Consider the following 17,170-nt stretch of genomic DNA (forward strand, 5'->3'; position numbering starts at 1 on the left):
ACAAGACACTTTTGAGGTTTCCCCATGTGCCATATCATAGAAGAGAAGTCAGGGAATGGAAGCAGGAAGTTACTGCTAGCATTCCTCACTCTCGCTGTTGGTCATACTCCAATTTTATACACTACATTAATATAACATGTGAAAAGATTTCAGATACAGAAGTAAAATAACATCATTAGCTATCAGGGAAATGCAAATCAAAACTACAAAGAGGGATCACCTCACTCTGGTCAGAATGGCTATAATTAACAAGACAGGAAACAACAAATATTGAAGAGGATGTGGAGAGAAGGGAGCGCTTGTTCACTGCTGGTGGGAGTGCAGACTGGTGCAGCCACTATGGAAAGCAGTATGGAGTTCCCTCAGAAAATTAAGGATAGATCTACCATATGATCCAGCTATCCCACTGCTGGGTATTTATCCAAGGAACTTGAAAACACAAAGGCACAAAGATACTGGCACCCCATGTTCGTTGCAGCGTTATACACAATAGCCAAGACTTGGAAGCAACCTAGGTGCCCATCAGGGGACGAATGGATAAAGAAGATGTGGTATTTATGCACGATGGACTACTACTCAGCCATAAGAAAAGATGAAATCTGGCCATTTGTGACAACACGGATGGGTCTTAAGGGTATTATGCTGAGTTAAATAAGTCAGGGCGAGAAACTCAAATTCCATATTATCTCCCTCATAAGTAAAGGATAAAAACAATGACAAACAAACACATAGCATTGGAGATTGGATTGGTGGTCATCATAGGGGGAGGGGGAAGGGGGGAGGGCATAGGGGTGATGAGGCTCCCATGTGAGGTGACGGACTATAATTCATTTTCTGGTGGTGAACACGATGTAATCTACACAGAATTCGAAATATATTATGATGTACATCAGAAAATAAATAAATAATTAATTTTAAAAAAAGAAACGTGACAGCTGCATCATGGTAAAGTCAGTTGTTCTCTTTGTCTGTCCACTTTATGTTACACCTAGTGGGACATCAATTGACCAAAAAAGGACTCGCTGCAAAGAACACCAGAATGCCTGAGACTTCCGTGCATCTATACGTCAAAAGGTTGGTGGGCTAGAGCAATGGAACTAGGGAAGCAGCCCCCTCCCCCTCCGAAGGCAGTGGCAATACAAAATGTGTATGCTGCCAGCGGTGGTTCTGGTGTCCTAACCTGAGGAGCACAGCTGCATGCATCAGCAGCCTGAGGCTACAGGAGCAGGCATGGTGCTTGTTGCATAGCCCCTCTTTGTCCCAGCAGTGGTGGGTCGTGCACACGACCTGAGGCTTCAGGACACACAGCAGTGCCAGCGACCCAGCTCCCTCTCTCTCTCTCTGACAGTGGCTCTGGTGTTTCCAGCCGTGGGTACAGCATCCACAGCACAGATATCCACAGCAAGGGTGGTGGTGCTCTGACCTGAGATTTCAAAATGCTCACCAGCGCGGGCCAGTGACCAGAGACTGCAGGAAGAACAATGACATTCGGTTTAGCCCTACCCCACCCCCCACGATGGTGGGGGGCGCCCATGCCCTGAGACTGCAGGCAACACAGCAGTGCCAGTGAACGAGCCCCCTCCGTTTCCCCAGGCAGCAATGACTCTGACCCTGGTCTTTCAACATCAAGGGCTGCATTCAAAATGCAGATACCACTGGCAGAGGCAGTGGTGCCCTGATGCGAGGTTTCAAAAATCACACTTACCCACAACAACAACCAGAGGCTACAGGAGGAGAAAAGGTACTTCTGGCTTCACACCTGCCCCTCCCACAGCAGTGTAAGGTAGCATCTTCAACCTGAGGTGTCAGGAGCCACAGCAGAACTTGTGACACAGCCTCCAGCGGCAGCACCTCTGACATGGGCTCTACCACCATTGGGGGCTGCATACCGGACCCTGGGCCCATGCAACACCCATAAATCCAATGCCTCTAACCCATGTGTTTCTCTGGCAGTTCTCTTTGCCCAGGCAGAAATGCATCTGTCTTGGGTGGCTGTTCCAGTTACCTTTAGCTAGTTAACAAATTATCCTGAAACTTGGCAACTTGCAAGAATTGTTTTATTTTTCTCACTATTTTGTGGGTCAGGAGTTTGGGAAGGGTTTAGCTCGGCAGGTCTTCCGTGGGGACTCTCGTATTGTTGCCATCTGATGGTGTGCAGGCTGTGTCATCACCAGGCTAGACTGGGATGATCATCCAAGATGCCGTTTCTTCTTCTTTGTCCTCTTTTAAGCCTATTTATTTTTATTTTCAGTGATTATGAAGACACATATCTATTGAAGCTTCAGGTCATTAAGCCAATGCACTCCAAATTCATTTTCTCCTATGCTGGCTGTGTCCACCATTCCCTCATCCCCTCTAACTTACTCTGTCTCTTTCCATTTGCCTTTTTCCCTTTAAAGTTGGAGAGAGGAATCAATTTTTCTTCCTTTGGTCTTACTTCCCTTCTGCTTTCACACACCTTTCCCTTCAGGACCTCACATTAGAACTCTCCACACACCTCTTCTCTTCCTGTGTGGCCAGAGCATAAGCGAGATGGGGGATACGAATCAACCTCTTTTGTTCTGGGTCCACTCCTTCCTGCCATAGGTGTTACTAGGAATATAGGACAAGTGGTTTTCCTCAGGAATGCAATCTTTTCACAAGAGGGCAGTGCTTACAGGCTACAGAAAAATTTTCTCCTACAGAGTCATATATCTGCTAATGTGTCCAAACTGAGGATCATTGATAATATCCTTATAGAGAAGCTCTAAGCGTCTGTGTCCCACCTGCAGAAACAGAATTCTTATATAAGGGTCAGTTTAATTTGAGAAATACCTAGACTTTCTCTATATTTTACTAGGAATGAGCCAAGTTTCCTATGTTTGTATGCCAGGAAAGGGCAGGGAATAAATAATCTGTGAGGTCTTTCCTCTCCATTAGATTCTGTTTCACTAATGGTTTCAGGAACAATAGAGTTGGGCTTTCTCTTTTTTCCTACATTTAATCAAACTGCACTTGTCCTATGTCTGATTGACTGTTAATGTCATGATGCTGCCACATTTTGTTTTGCTCATGAGTAAGATGGAAATTCACATCCAAGTCCCATTACCCCTTCACGTTGTCAACATTTATATCAGTTGCCATATGAGTTAAAGTCACTACTTCTGCAGGTAGAATTGCATCTGGAGAGGAAAAGATGAAGTAAGTCCGTATAGGTCTGAAGTTGGACCTCTTCTTGCTCTTTGATGTCTTCTGCATCTGTCTGCCTTTCTATTTTTTCTTAGTATTTGTCTAATATCTCTCTCATTCTCTGACCCTCTCTTGGGCTTCCCGCGCTTTTTTCTCCACAAGTTTTCAAAATGTAGTTCAGAAACATTTTTATCACTGTATTTGTTTTATGTATATTCAACGTGCCATGTGTAGCTGGAACTGCTGACATTGTTCCAGGATAAGTGAAGTCTAGGGAAATTTCAGCCTCACTCAACCTACTCATTTACGTATCCTCTTTCTCTCACTCTGCCATCTCACGTCTTTGCTACTATTTTCTGATTTTTGTCTTTGTTTCTGCTCTTACCCAAGAGCCCTTTAAGAAAGTGACCATTATGTTAGAAATGATTAGATTTGTTCCCTACTTTGAAATATTAAATGAAATGCTTATGTGGCCTAATACATTAGATCCCAAATCTGACCGCTTGCTTGCTGAGCAACTGAATTAGATTCTCTAGGTTAGAAAGTGTGATCTATTTAACTATTCATTTTGTCAAAGACAGAGGAAGTGTGTTATAGTTTTAATTATTTCATCTGACCCCTCTACTAAATCCTAATACTTGTAGGAGTAATATGGGTTTAAAAACATTTTATTAAGTATACCATATATTCAGAGAACTGAACAAATCATAAGGGTACAGCATGATGAATTTTCAGAAAGTGAATCCATAGGGTAACCAGCACACAGATCAAGACAAACAATGTCACTTGCCCCCCAGAGGTTCTTATTATTCCGCTTTCCATCAGTGTCCCACAGGGGTAACTACTATTTGACTTTGAATACCAAAGCTAAATTGAGCCTGGTTTTGAACTTGATAAATTTAGAATCGTACAGGACATACTCTTTTGTGTCTAACTTCTTTGGCTCAATATTTTGCTTCATGAGATTCATTCCTGCTGTTGTGTTTAGACATTTGTTCTCGTTACTGAATAGATTTGCATTGTGTGCCTATCCCACAGTTTAATTACCCACTCTAATATTGATGGATATTTGGATAGTTTCCACTTTGGTCTGTTATAAATAGTACTCGTATGAAAATTCTAGAACAAGACCTTGGTGGCCAAATACTAGCATTCCTGTTGACTGTATGCTCATTCTCAGCTATAGCAGATACTGACAAAGTGTTTCACAAAGTGGTGGTTGTAGTAATTTACTCTCCAACCTGCAGTGTATGAGAAATCCAGTTGTTCCACTTGTTCAATCTCCTTGCCAAAATTCGGTTGGTGTGTCTGTATTTTTTATTTTAGCCATCATAGGAGGTGAGTGACTCTATTTCAAATGTAGGTTTACTTTGCATTTCTCTGGTGACTAATCATGTTAAGAGCCTTTCATATGTTGATCAGCCATTTGGATGTTCTCTGTTGTGAGTGCCTGTTCAAATGCTTTGCCTATTTTCTATTGAGTTGTCAGCTTTTTTCTTAGTGAGATTGTAAGGGTTCTTAATATGTTTTGCTCATGAGTTCTTTCTTCAACGTAAGTATTGATACCCTTTCTCTCCTCTGTAACTCTCATTTTTAGGCTTTATATGGTAATTTTTGATAACTGGAAGTTCTTAATTTTAATGTAGTGCAATGTTTCTATTTGTAGCCTGTATAGTGTTTTAACGTCCTGTTTAAAAAATCTGTCCTACTCCAAGCTCATAAATATTTTTCTATTTTTTCTTCTAAAAGAGTCTTTACTGTTATATCTTTCACATTTAGATTTTATATCCACCTGAAATTGATGTTTGTGTATGGTGTGAGGTCAGGATCAAAATGTATTCTTTCCATATTCACATCCAACTTACCCAGCATTATTTATTGAAAAGAACATCCTTCCCCCGCTACATTGTAACATGATCTGTCTTATCTGTAGGTGTGCTTCCACACTTCTATGTTCCATTTGTCTGTGTATATAACGTTGTGCCAATAGCACACTGTTTCAATTATTATAGCTTTAGTCTAGATATTTAGCAGTGTAAGTCCATCGCTTTTATTTTTCTTCTCCAAGAGTATCATGACTATTTTTGGCTCATTATGTAAGTCCCTCCACCCACCACCCATAACTGCTTTTAGTTTGATTGCCATTACATTGACTCTATAGAAAAATTTGGAGAAAATTGACATCTCTAAGTACACAGTCTTCCAATCCATGAGCATGTTGCAGCCCTCCTTTTATTTAGGTCTTTTAAATTTTTCTTAAAAATATTTTGTTGTGTGTAATCTAGGGGTCTTCTACATATTTCATCAAATTCAATCTTTCATATTTGAAGCTTTTGCTGCTATAGTTAATGGTATAATTCATAAAGTCTAATTTTCTGTTTGTTTATTATTCCCCTTTTTGTAGGGTCCTTGTAAGGTTTTGGTATCAAGATTTTACAGTCCTCATAAAACAAGTTGGAAAATTTTCCCTCTTACTCAGTTTGCTGGATAGCATTATTTAAGATTCACATAAAATATGGAAGCTGTGGGCCAGCCCCGTGGCCTAGTGATTAAGTTCACGTGCTCCTGTTTGGCAGCCCAAGGTTTGCCAGTTCGGATCCTGCATGTGAACCTACACACTGCTCATCAAGCCATGCTGTGGAGGCATCCCACAGAGAAGCGCTAGAATACACAACTATGTACTGGGGCTTTGGCAAGAAAAAAAAAGGAGGAAGATTGGCAACAGATGTTAGCTCAGGGCCAATCTTCCTTACACACACACACAAAAAAGTAACACAGATTAAAGTGATGATCAATGTAAAGTAAGAAACTATTCTAAGAATTTAAACACATTTTTTTAAAAATACGGAAGTTTGGATCCAGACTGTAATTCTAAATTTTTGTGTATATTATGATGTACATCATAATATATTTCAAATTCTGTGTAGATTAGATCATGTTCACCACCCAAAGACTAATTACAATCCAACAAGACACACGTGTGCCCAGCCACGCCTTTCACCCTGTTCCCTCCCTCCTTCCCCTCTGGTAACCACTACTCCAATCACTGTTGATATGTGATTGTTTGCTGTTGTTTTTGTCTTCCACTTATGGGTGAAATCATACGGTATTTGACTTTCTCCCTCTGACATTTTTCACTTAGTATAATACCCTCAAGGTCGATCTATATTGTCGCAAATGGCCAGGTTTCATCATTTCTTAGGGCTGAGTAGTATTCCATTGTGTATATATATACACCACATCTTCTTTATCCATTTGTCCCTTGATGGGCACCTAGGTTGCTTCCAAGTCTTGGCTATTGTGAATAATGCTGCCATGAACATAGAGATGCATGTATCTGTATGCATTTGTGTTTTCAAGCTCATTGGATAAAGACCCAACAGTGGAATCGCTGGATCCTATGGTAGATCTATTGTTAATGACCTAAGGATACTCCATACTGCTTTCTATAGTGGCTATGATACGGACCCTGATATCAGTTTCCTCACATTAAACCCAGAATATATGGGTTTAAAATCACACTCATTCCTTGCTTACTCTCTGGCTTCCTGGCTCCATAATCCACTATCCTCCATGGAGACAGATACCATCAAGGACAAGCACCTGGATTATCTCCTCCCCGCAAAGAGATACAGTCTGGTGGGAAAGCTGCTGACCAGCAAGGTCACAGGCTTCCTCTTCTCTGCAAGTAGTCTCAAGGCAAAAGACAGGCTGGTGGGAAAGCTCCGACCAGCAAGGCCATATGCTCCCACTCCCCTACCTAAAACCCCAAATAAAAACCCTTCCTTTTACCTTTGTGGGGAGTTTGGGATTTCAGCGTTAGCTTCCCTCTCTCCTTGCTCAGCGCTGTGCAAAAATAAAGTTCCTACTTTCTTCCACCACACCCAGTGTCAGAGATTGGCTTGCTGCGCAACAGGTGAGCGAACTCACATCAGGTTCAGTAACAAATCTGGCTGACCTTTCAGGGGACAGACTCATCTCCCGTGGCCCACTGAAACCTCAGATCTCCACCTGGGGAGGCAGTTTTCCTCCACTGCTCAGAGTCGTCCGTCATCCCGGCGGGTCCCAACATGCAGCTCATGTTCTGTCCACACTGTGTCCAAGAACCAACTTTCTCCAGTTTCCCAGAGCCCGAGCACAGTCTTCCCTGGCCACCCTTCCAGCTAGGAGTCTTTTTCACTGAAGCTGGCCCCTGCCCAGGGACAGGGCTCCTGTGCTTCCCCCACCTCACCGGGCCCTGCCCTCAGGCGACACCACACCCTGCTGGTACGGTGTCCGTCATCTCCTCTTACGCCATCCAGAGACCCGGTCTGCAAGTCTGGGGCTTGGGTCAGCTGCTCCTAAGCTCCCTGCAGCAATGGGAGAACTCGGGAAAACAAGCCTCAGGAGCCAAGTTGAGGGTGGCGATCTGAGGCCAGCAGAGAACCAGGGTTGAGGGCACCCCGGCCAGCCACCAGCCACATCCATTCTGTTTTGCTGATGGTCTGAGACTGCTGCCCTCCTGACCATGCAGCTCCCTGCATGGGGGCTCCCCCTACATCTGCTCTCCCTCCTGCAGGCAGTAGGTCCCTCCCCATCCCCGTGGACCCTGACAAGTCCAACATGGCTCTAACCTGTGTCCCTTCCAGGGTGGAGAGCCATCATCCATGTCTGCTTCATCCTGGAGAGGGACCAGTGCATCAGCGACTTCAATGAAAAGATGAATAATCAGGACGTGCAGATGAAGCTCTTCAGTGGGGTCTCCGTGGGCAGGAGGGGCCTTAGGGACAGTGGCGTGGCTACAAGGAGTGGGCCGTCAACATCAGCCAGCAATAGAGGCAGCTGTGCTCAGCCTTTGGGCCAACAGCACCCTGTGTTCTGATCACAGTGTGTGTGTGTTCATGTGTGTGTGCATCGAGGTGGGTGTGCAAGCCAGCCCTGTCTCTCTCTACACCACCACTGTGAGTCGACCCCTCTTGGTCACTCTGCATCCACCCAGAGGATCCTTCTGACATCCCAGACCCTTGTGGCCCTGCCTCCTCCCTCCTCCACTCGAACCCCACCACCCACTGCCCTGGCCTCACAGAACACATTTAAACATCTCCACCATGACTGACACCCCTTTTCAGGCCAGCCACCTCTAGCCAGCACCCACTGGTGTCGTTCCTGCCCTCTCACTGTCGGTTCCTTCCCCCAACACCTCCTCAGCCCAGTGGGTCTCCGTCTGCCACCCTTGCTCCATGCCCACTTTCCTTTCCCTACATCACATCCTTCCTTTCCCAGCACACACTGAGCTCTGGGACAGCCCCACGCTCCCGACCCACAGCTCTGCCCATTCCTTCCATGGTCCCGGCCAGGTGAAATCCGTCCTGGGAGCCCAACTCTGTGCCTCTCCTGCACCTGACCCCAGCAGTCAGAGGGGCCGAGGCTGGTGCAGAGCGCGGGCTGCTCCCACCTTCACATCATGACTGCAGATGTCAAGGCCCCCAGTGCCGACCATATCGTGCCCTGGCTCCCCTGACTCCTGCCTGCTCTAGGCAGCATTTCACTCGTCTGTCCCCTCCTCACCATCCACCCCTGCTTCCCTGTGCAGCACAAACCTTCACCCCAAACAAGGCTCAGTGCATGGATTGTGCACACTGCAGGCGGACACAGCTCGGTGGCGCAAGATGTGAGTGGAAGCACATATTGCTAGCTGGGAGGAGCCCAGGTGCAGCTTCTGAGACCCAGACTCCCCCAGGGAGAGGCCAGGCCCAAAGGCTGAGAGGGGTAGATACCCTGGAGTGGACAAAAGCCGTACTCACGGACTCTCTCCTCTTGAGCTTCTGGGGGAGTTCGGATTCTAATGGGTCAGGCTGGGAAGATGGGGCTCCACCCAGGGGAGGCTAGGGGCTGATTCAGGGCAACAAGGAGGAGGGCAGAAGGTCACGGGTCCCTGGAGGACAGGCACTGACAGCATGAGCCCCCTCCTCTTAATGTAATCCCCCCACAAGCCATCAAATGCAGGGACATTCCTCATGGAGGGTCTGTGTCAGGGCCGACAGAGCACTCCGGAGCCCAGGGACTTCCACGCCGTCCCATCCACAGAACGTGACTCTCTGCTCTCCAGGGCCAAGGGACCCCCTTTCATGTGGAGTCTTGAGATAAGGGAAACACCCCAGGAGCCTCAGCCACCCAGGCAGCTCCTCAGCTTGGGTGGCTCCCATCCCAAATAGAAAAATGTACAAGGAACAGTATAGAAAGGACCCATAATCCCACCACTGATCTCCAACTCAACTCGCTCCCAGAGATGGTCCTTTGTGTTTGAGGGGGGATCCAACTGGGAAATTTGTTTTTGGCTTTTCATGGCCTAACCGTCACCCTCCCAACTCTCCAGTGTCCTAGCTGGAAGGGTGAACCATCTAGAGATCACCTGGTTAGTTCACCTCCTGTGTTTACAGATGGCAGGAGCTGAGATGGGGAAGGAAGGAGGGGACTCAGGCCTGGGACCCTCCCCTCTGCACCTCAGCATCAGCTCTGCTCTGTCCCCTCACCCTCACCTGGAGAACGTGTCTTCACTGGATCCCCATCCTGCTCCTCCCTCCGCCACTGGCCACCATCCACCAGCTCCCTCGCCCAAACATGGAAGAACAGCAAGAACAACCGCAAGAGCCCTTGTTTATGGAGTTCTTGCCCTGTGCCAGTAAGGAATGGATCCTCCCACTAAGTAAGAGACAGCTTCCATCTTCAAGCCAGCCTACAGATGAAGAAAGTGACGCTTAGAGAGGTAGTCCCTTGGCCAGGGTCTCCGAGGCTGGAAGAGGTTATATCTGGGCTATGCATCCAGGTCCTTAATTCCAGAGCTTTGCACCAACCACTATGCCTTGCCTTGGGACTAATCAGTCAAAAAGGGTACAATCACAAGATTGGATTGGCAATTGGGAGCATAGCATACATACCAGAAACTATGGAAATCATACTTGCATAGCTCCATGAATTACCCAAAGGGAACACATCCGGCAACCGGTACCCACAAGAAATAGAACATGAGCTGCCCTTGAACGGCCACCTGATGCCCCCTCCCAGGTCCCTGCCTCTCCCCCAAGGGAAATCAATATTCTAACTTTCCATTTGTCTTTCTTGTCTTTGAACTCTATTGACATGGAATCATTCTGTGTGTCTCCTTCTATGTCGAGCTTCTTTCATTACGCTTGTAAGATTCATCAATATTCTTGAATGTGGCTGTGGCTGAACATTATTTCTGTATGGTATTGCACTATGAAACATAACCCATTTTATTTGTCCACTCCACCACTGATGTCCAGTGAGTTGTTTCCAGTTTGAGGATATGCCAAAAGATGCTGCTCTGAACATCTTGTATAAGTCTGCTGGCCAACATAGGAACACGTCTATGTTGGGGACATCATTGTTGGGTCATAGACTATGTGCACGTCCACCTCTAGGAGATACTACCAGAGAGCTTCAAAGTGGATGAAATAGTTTACCCTCACAGCTGTGTATGAGAGTTCTAGTTGCTTCACAGCCTCATTAACACTGGCTGTTGTCAGAGTTTTTGATTTTGACCATTGTGGTGTACATGTAGGGGTATCTCGTCGTCATTTTAATTTGCATTTTCCTCACGAGTAATAATGTGGAGCACCCATTCATCTAATGATTCCCATTTGGGTATCTTTTTTGTGACATGCCTACTCAAATCTCCTGCCCATTTCTTTTCATGGTGGATTGTCTGTGTGTGTCTTTATCAATTTATAGGAGTTAGTTACACATCCTAGAATCGTCTTTTGTCAGATAAATAAATGGTAAGTATTTATGCCCTTCGTGCCTGCCTTCTTTACTCTCTTAGAAGTTTCTTTAGACAAAAACAAGTTCTTCTTTTTAATACTTTCCAATTTATCCTTTTGTTCTTTACGATTAGTATGCCTTTTGTTCTATGAAATGCTTGCCTGCCCCAAGTTCTTGAAAATATTCTCCTAAGGTACGTGTCGCAGAAGGTATTTTTATAACTTCCATTTGTATTTAAAATCCATCTGGAATTGGTTTTTGTTAGTCCAGCCATTACGTAAAAACAATTTGGAGTTTTCTCCAAACATTAAAAGTGGAACTGTCATATGATGCAGCAATCCCACAGCTGGGGGCACATCGGAAGATAACAGAATCTATGTCTTGAAGTAACTTCCGCACTCATGTGTGCACCACAACATTTGTCACAACAGCCACCACAGGGAGCAAACCACGGGGCTATTCATGGATGAAGGGACAAAAAAATGTGGTGCATCTACACAACTGTATATTATTCAGCTTTCAAAAAGAAAGAAATCCTGCCTTTCCTGACAACGTGGATGTACCTGGAGGACATTATGCTGAGTTAAATAAGCCAGACACAGAAAGGGAATTACTGCATCGTCTTACTTATATGTGGAATCTGAAAAACTCAAATTCATAGAAACAGACAGTAGAATGGTGGCTCCCAGGGAGCGGGGGTGTGAGAGGGGAACGAGGAGATGTTGGTGAAAAGGTGCAAACTCTCAGTTAGGAGATAAATAAGCTGTTGAGATCTAATATACAAAAAGATGACTATAGTTAATAATAATGTATTCTATACCTAAAAGTAAGTCATGGATAAAATGATTAGAAGATGCTATATCATGCAAACATTAAAAACTGTAACTGTGAAAAGTGTACCAACATGGGGGTGGTCCCATGGCCTTGTGGTTAAGTTGGGCGTGCTCCACATCAGGGGTCTGCATTTGGTTCCCCGCTGCAGACCTACACCACTTGCCAATGGCCGTGCTGTGGTGGTGACCCACATACAAAACAGAGGAAGACTGGCACAGATGTTGGTTCAGGGCAAATCTCCTCAGCAAAGACAAAACATTCTACCAACATGGAAAAATGGTTTCTGTAATTTGAAATGATAAAACAAGCATAGAAAGCCACATCTAGGTTAAGACTGCAGTGTAAATGATGGACACATAGGAAGAAGGACTGGGGGAAAACAGGAGACAATGAGGCAAAGACGGCTTCATGTGGTGGTGGGATTATTGAGGACTTCCATGAGATTTCATCTTAAATTTAATGGCCCTCCCTCAGACAAATATCAGAGACAAAAAGATTCAGCATACAAGGTTGAGAAAGCTTGTCCCTCATTCTTCCCTTCATTGATCACATTCTTCTCAAATCAGCTACAGTTGAGCTCCCTTTAGGTGGCCCCTGTGTCTTCTTTGAAAGCGTCAGGCAGTCTCCTGTGTCTCTGAAGAGAAAGGCTCAGAACTCCTTTGTGGAGGGGAGGCTCTAATCCCCCGTCCAACCCTCTGGCAGTTCCTGTCCATGGGAGCTGGGGCTGAGGGGAAATGGACCGCACAAAGAGAACTGTTCCCCAGGAAGTGATGGGAGAGGGAAGAGTGAAAGGAAGGCAGGTGGTTCCAGCCCCTGAGAGCCCTACAGCTCACAGCTGCATACGGCCCCTCCCAAGGGGGTGTGAGGGCACTATCTGTTTGTCCATCTGTGCCCCATCCACTAGAACAGACTTCTCCTCTATCCCTCAGCAACAGCCTATGGTCCTGACCACACGCAACCTATCAGACAGAGCGGAGGTTCATGAGAAGAAGTCTCTGGAAGCCCAGTGTCCTAGTCGATGGACCCAAAGCACAGTAGCATTCCCTCATGCTCCCTGATGGGGCCGGATCCAGGCAGGCTGCCCCACACGGCCTCCACATCGGATTCTTTCTCAATCGACTGCAGCCTGGCTTCTGTGCCACTGCACAGAAAGTGCTCTTGCTAAAGGAGGGTGCCCGACATCCTAAGGAGCAAACCCGAGAGCTCCTCCATCCCACTGCATCCCTGAGGAAACACTCCCTCCTCCAGGAGCCTTTCTCTTCCCCATCCATCTCTTCCTCCTCTCTAATAACTTCCAATCTGTGTCACTAGCTCAGCCTCTACTCCTTACCCTTCAGTGCTGGAAGCCTTCTCCAAGGTCTGTCTTCTGCCCTCTTCTCTCCTCACTATTTACTCCCCTGGGAGGCAGCATCTGTTCCCAAGACTTTCACTCTCGACTATACACTGTTATGTCCGGTCCCCAAAAGTCTACTGAGTTCCAGATCTATTTTTCTACAGCCTAATGAAAAGCACCTTTAATGACTGCTTACCATGCCTGCCACTGTGCTAAGACAATATCCAAGACCATCTAACAAGAAACTGAATCTCAGAGAAGGTTGGTAAGTTGTCCAAAGTCATCCAGTTACTATTTGGGGAAGCAGGGACGTGAACTCGCATCCATGTGACTTTGAAGCCTGTGCCAGAAGCACTACACTCTACCGCAACCCTAAAAGCAGATACACTCTCTACCTCCTCCTCGCTTCCCGCTCCCACCCAGCCCAAGCCCATTCCTCCTCTGGGACTCCCCGATCTGGGCTGAGAACTTCAGCAGCAGCTCTTTGGCCTGTGGAGTCATGCTCGACTCCCTCTAGCTCACTCCATCCATCGAATCAAGCCCCAAATCCAGTCAATTCTCCTTCACGTCTCCCCACCTGTGTCTGCCGCCCGCAGCTCCCCAAGCGGCCTTCACCACCTCCTCCCCCAACTCCACAAAATCCTGCATCACTCACTCTCCACCTGTCCTCCAGCCTCTCCCACACCACTGCCCTGGAAGCAGATCAGACTCCAGCAGCCCCACATGCTCTCAGCAGTTAAAGCCTGCCCCTGCCCCTCCCCTTCGCCATGGAACCTTTCCTGCCACCCATCCCCAGTCTACCTGGTAAATTCCCCTGCCACCTCCCCCACGATGCCTTCTCTCTCGTGTGTTCCACCCTGGGAGACTTACCAATTCCTCTTTTGCTACTCTCACAGCACTTTCTGTTTGCATTCACTTATGGATTTAAGTATTGACTATGGGTACCTACCATGTGCCAGGCACTGCCCCAGGGATGGAAATAAAATGGTGAGCAAGACAAAGGCAGCCTGGAACACACACAGTGCTGGGATACAGTCTGGCGCAGCTAGTTTTTTTAAGCTTTTTCTGCCACAAGAGTGTCATTCCCCCCCAAACATTATCCCCTGCACAGGCTCCTGCAGGAGAACTGTGGCCAAGTGAGGCCCCACCATCCATGCAGGAAGAGCCGTCCTTGCACAGGATGCTGCAGGAAACCTGCCGCCAGCTGAGGCCCCACCATCCATGCAGGGAGAGCCATCCTTGGAAAGGCTACTGCAGGACACCGGCAGCTGGCTGAGGCCACACCATCTGAGCAGGGATAGCCATCCCCTGCACAGGCTCCTGCAGGAAATCTGCAGCCGAACGAGGCCCTACTATCCATGCAAGGAGAGCCATCCTTGCAGAGCCTCCTGTAGGAGACTTGCAGGGGCCTGAAATCCCACCTTCTGTGCAGGGAGAGCTATCCTTGAACAGGCTCCAGCAGGAAACCTGCCACAGGCTAGCCACCACCATCCAAGCAAGGAGAGTCTTCTGCAGACTCTGGCAGGAGACCTGCAGCTGGCTGAGTCGCAACTAACTGAGCAGGGAGAGCCATCCCCTGCACTGGCTCCTGCAGGAGACATGCAAGCAGCTGAGGACCCATCCTCCATGTAGGGAGAGCCATCCTTGCACAAGCTCCTGCAGGAGATCTGCAGCCGAACGTGACCCCACCCTCCATGCAAGGAGAGCCATCCTTGCACAGGCTCTTGCAGCAGATCTGCGGGGAAATGAGGCCTCACCATCCATGCTGGGAGAGCCATACCCTGCACAGCCTCCTGCAGGAGACCTTCTGCCAGCTGAGGCCCAACCATCACAGCCAGGGGACCCCTCCCCTACACAGGTTCCTGCAGGAGACCTGCCACCGACTGAGGCACCACCATCCGAGCAAGGAGAGTCATCCCCTGCACAGACTCTGGCAGGAGACCTGCAGCTGGCTGAGTCCCAACTAACGGAGCAGGGAGAGCCATCCCCTCCTCTGGCTCCTGCCCGGGCCCTGGAGCCAGCAGAAGCCATAGCCAAGGAGCAGAGAGAGCCATCCTCTGCTCTGGCTCCTGCTGGGGCTGTGGAGCCGGATGAAGACATAGGCGTGGAGCTGGGAGAGCCATCCCCTGCTACAGCACCTGCTGGGGCTCTGGAGCCGGCTGAAGACATGGCCATGAAACCAGGGAAAGCCACCCTCTGCCCCAGCTCCTGCCAGTACCCGGGAGAAGGCTGAAGGTGTGGCAAGGGAGCAGGGAGAGCCACCCCCTGCTATGGCTTCTGCTGGGGCTGTGCACCCAGCTGAAGCCATGGCCACAGACCAGGGAGAGACATCCCCCACTCCCCCACCTGCTGGGGCTGTGGAGTCAGGTGAAACCTTGGCTGCAGAGCAGGGACAGCCATCCCCTGTCTGGGTCTTGCTGGAGCTTTGGAAACAGCTGAAGATGCAGTCGTCAAGCATGGAGATCCATCCCCGGTTCCGGCTCATGCCAGGACCCAGGAGCCGGCTGAAGTTGCAGCCAGGGAGCACGGAGAGCCATCCCCTGCAACGGCTCCTGCTGGGGCTGTGGAGCCAGCTGAAGACACAGCCAGGAAGTGGGGAGAGCCTTCTCCTGCTGTGGCTCCTGCCTGGTCCCTAGAGCTGGCTGAAGTGGCGGCCTCGGACCAGGAAGAGCAACCCCCTGTTGAGTCTCCTGCTAGGGCCCTGGAGCCGGCTGAAGATGTGGCCACAGAGCAGGCAGATCCACCACCTGCTCAGGTGACTGCCAGGGCAAAGGAGCTGGTGGAAGCCACGGCAGCGGACGAGGGAGAGCAATCCCCTCCTCTGGCTCCTGCTGGGGCTGTGGAGTCGGCTGAAGATGTGGCCGTGGACCAGGGAGAGCCATCCCCTGCTGCAGCTCCTGCCAGGGCCCTGGAGCGGCCAGAAGTGGTGGTCTTGGATCAAGGAGAGCCATCCCACGCTACGCCTCCTGCTGGGGATGTGGAGCCGAGTGAATACGCGGCCATGAAGCATGGAGAGCCATCCACTGCTCTGGCTCATGCAAGGGCCCTGGTGCCATTGGAAGTCATGATCAGGAAGCAGGGAGAGTCATGCCTGCTCTGGGTCCTGCTGGCGCTTGTGCGGCCAGCTGAAGCTGCAGCCTCAGACCAGGGAGAGCCATCCCCTCCCCTGGTTCCTGCTGGGGCTGTGGAGTCAGCAGTAGCCTTGGCTGTGGATCAGGGACAGCCATCCCCTGCTCTGGCTCCTGCTTGGGCCCTGAAGCAGCCTGAAGCCATGGACTCAGACCAGGGAGGGACATGCCCTGCTATGCCTCCTGCTGGGACTGTGGAGTCAGCTGAAGCTGTTGCTGCAGAGCAGGGAAAGTCAACCCCTGCTCTGGCTCCTGCAGTGGCCCTGGAGCCTGCTGAAGTCTCTTCCGTGGAGCAGGGAGAGATATCCCCTGCTCCGACTCCTGCCAGGGCCCTGGAGCCTACTCCCACCCAGCCCTTTGTGGAACCCTTCCCATGCTAAGTCTGGGCAGGAGCTCCACGGGGTAGCGGCCCATGGGTTGACAGGCGCTAGAGGGGTTGATAGGTCTAGACACCTGAAGACACCCTTAGCAAGTAGGTACTAGAACGACCCGCACTGCACACATGGGGGCATGGGGAGGCCCTGAGAGGCACATGGCTGTCCAGGGGGACATCACTGGCAAGAAGGAGGAGCCAGGTCTGACCAGCTCTGCGTCCCCAACGCTGGCTTCTGACTCGAGCCAGGCCTCCTCGGGGGCGGTGGGATGGGCTGTGTTGGTGCAACTGTGGATGGCCGTGGTGTTGGGATGGAGGGTGAGCCGTCAGCGGCCCAGGGGGCCCTTAGGGAGGTCTCGTGTGAGCAGGAAGCCTAGGGAAGGGACCCCAGGCAGCGACCTCACTGGGCCCAAGAGAAGTTGGAACCCTGGTCTCTAGGCACCCAGCTCCTAGAGACAGCCCCCAACAGCTCACTCGTCTAGCACTCGTCTAGAAGGAGCAGCATGTTTCTCTGCTGTCTGCCTATCTGCCAGGGCCGCAGCCTCAGCAGAGCCCGCAAGGAGCGCCCTGGAC

At 49.1% G+C, this 17,170-nt stretch overlaps 1 protein-coding gene and 1 long non-coding RNA gene across 2 annotated transcripts in view; both read left to right on the plus strand.

Moving 5' to 3' along the window:
* LOC138919742 (uncharacterized) overlaps nucleotides 1-7,972 on the plus strand; it is a 33,616-nt gene extending 25,644 nt beyond the window's left edge. Inside the window, exons 2-3 of the long non-coding RNA XR_011430253.1 lie at nucleotides 993-1,074; nucleotides 7,797-7,972. This is a non-coding gene — a long non-coding RNA (uncharacterized lncRNA). The remainder of the gene's footprint in view (nucleotides 1-992; nucleotides 1,075-7,796) is intronic.
* Nucleotides 1-17,170, plus strand: part of LOC138919976 (odorant-binding protein 2b-like) — a gene marked incomplete at its 3' end in the record, with an annotated part of 73,474 nt that overhangs the window by 26,865 nt on the left and 29,439 nt on the right. The gene's annotated exons all lie outside the window — the stretch shown is intronic.

Source organism: Equus caballus, chromosome 21 (genome assembly GCF_041296265.1).
Source record: "Equus caballus isolate H_3958 breed thoroughbred chromosome 21, TB-T2T, whole genome shotgun sequence".
Classification (NCBI taxonomy): Eukaryota; Metazoa; Chordata; class Mammalia; order Perissodactyla; family Equidae; genus Equus; species Equus caballus.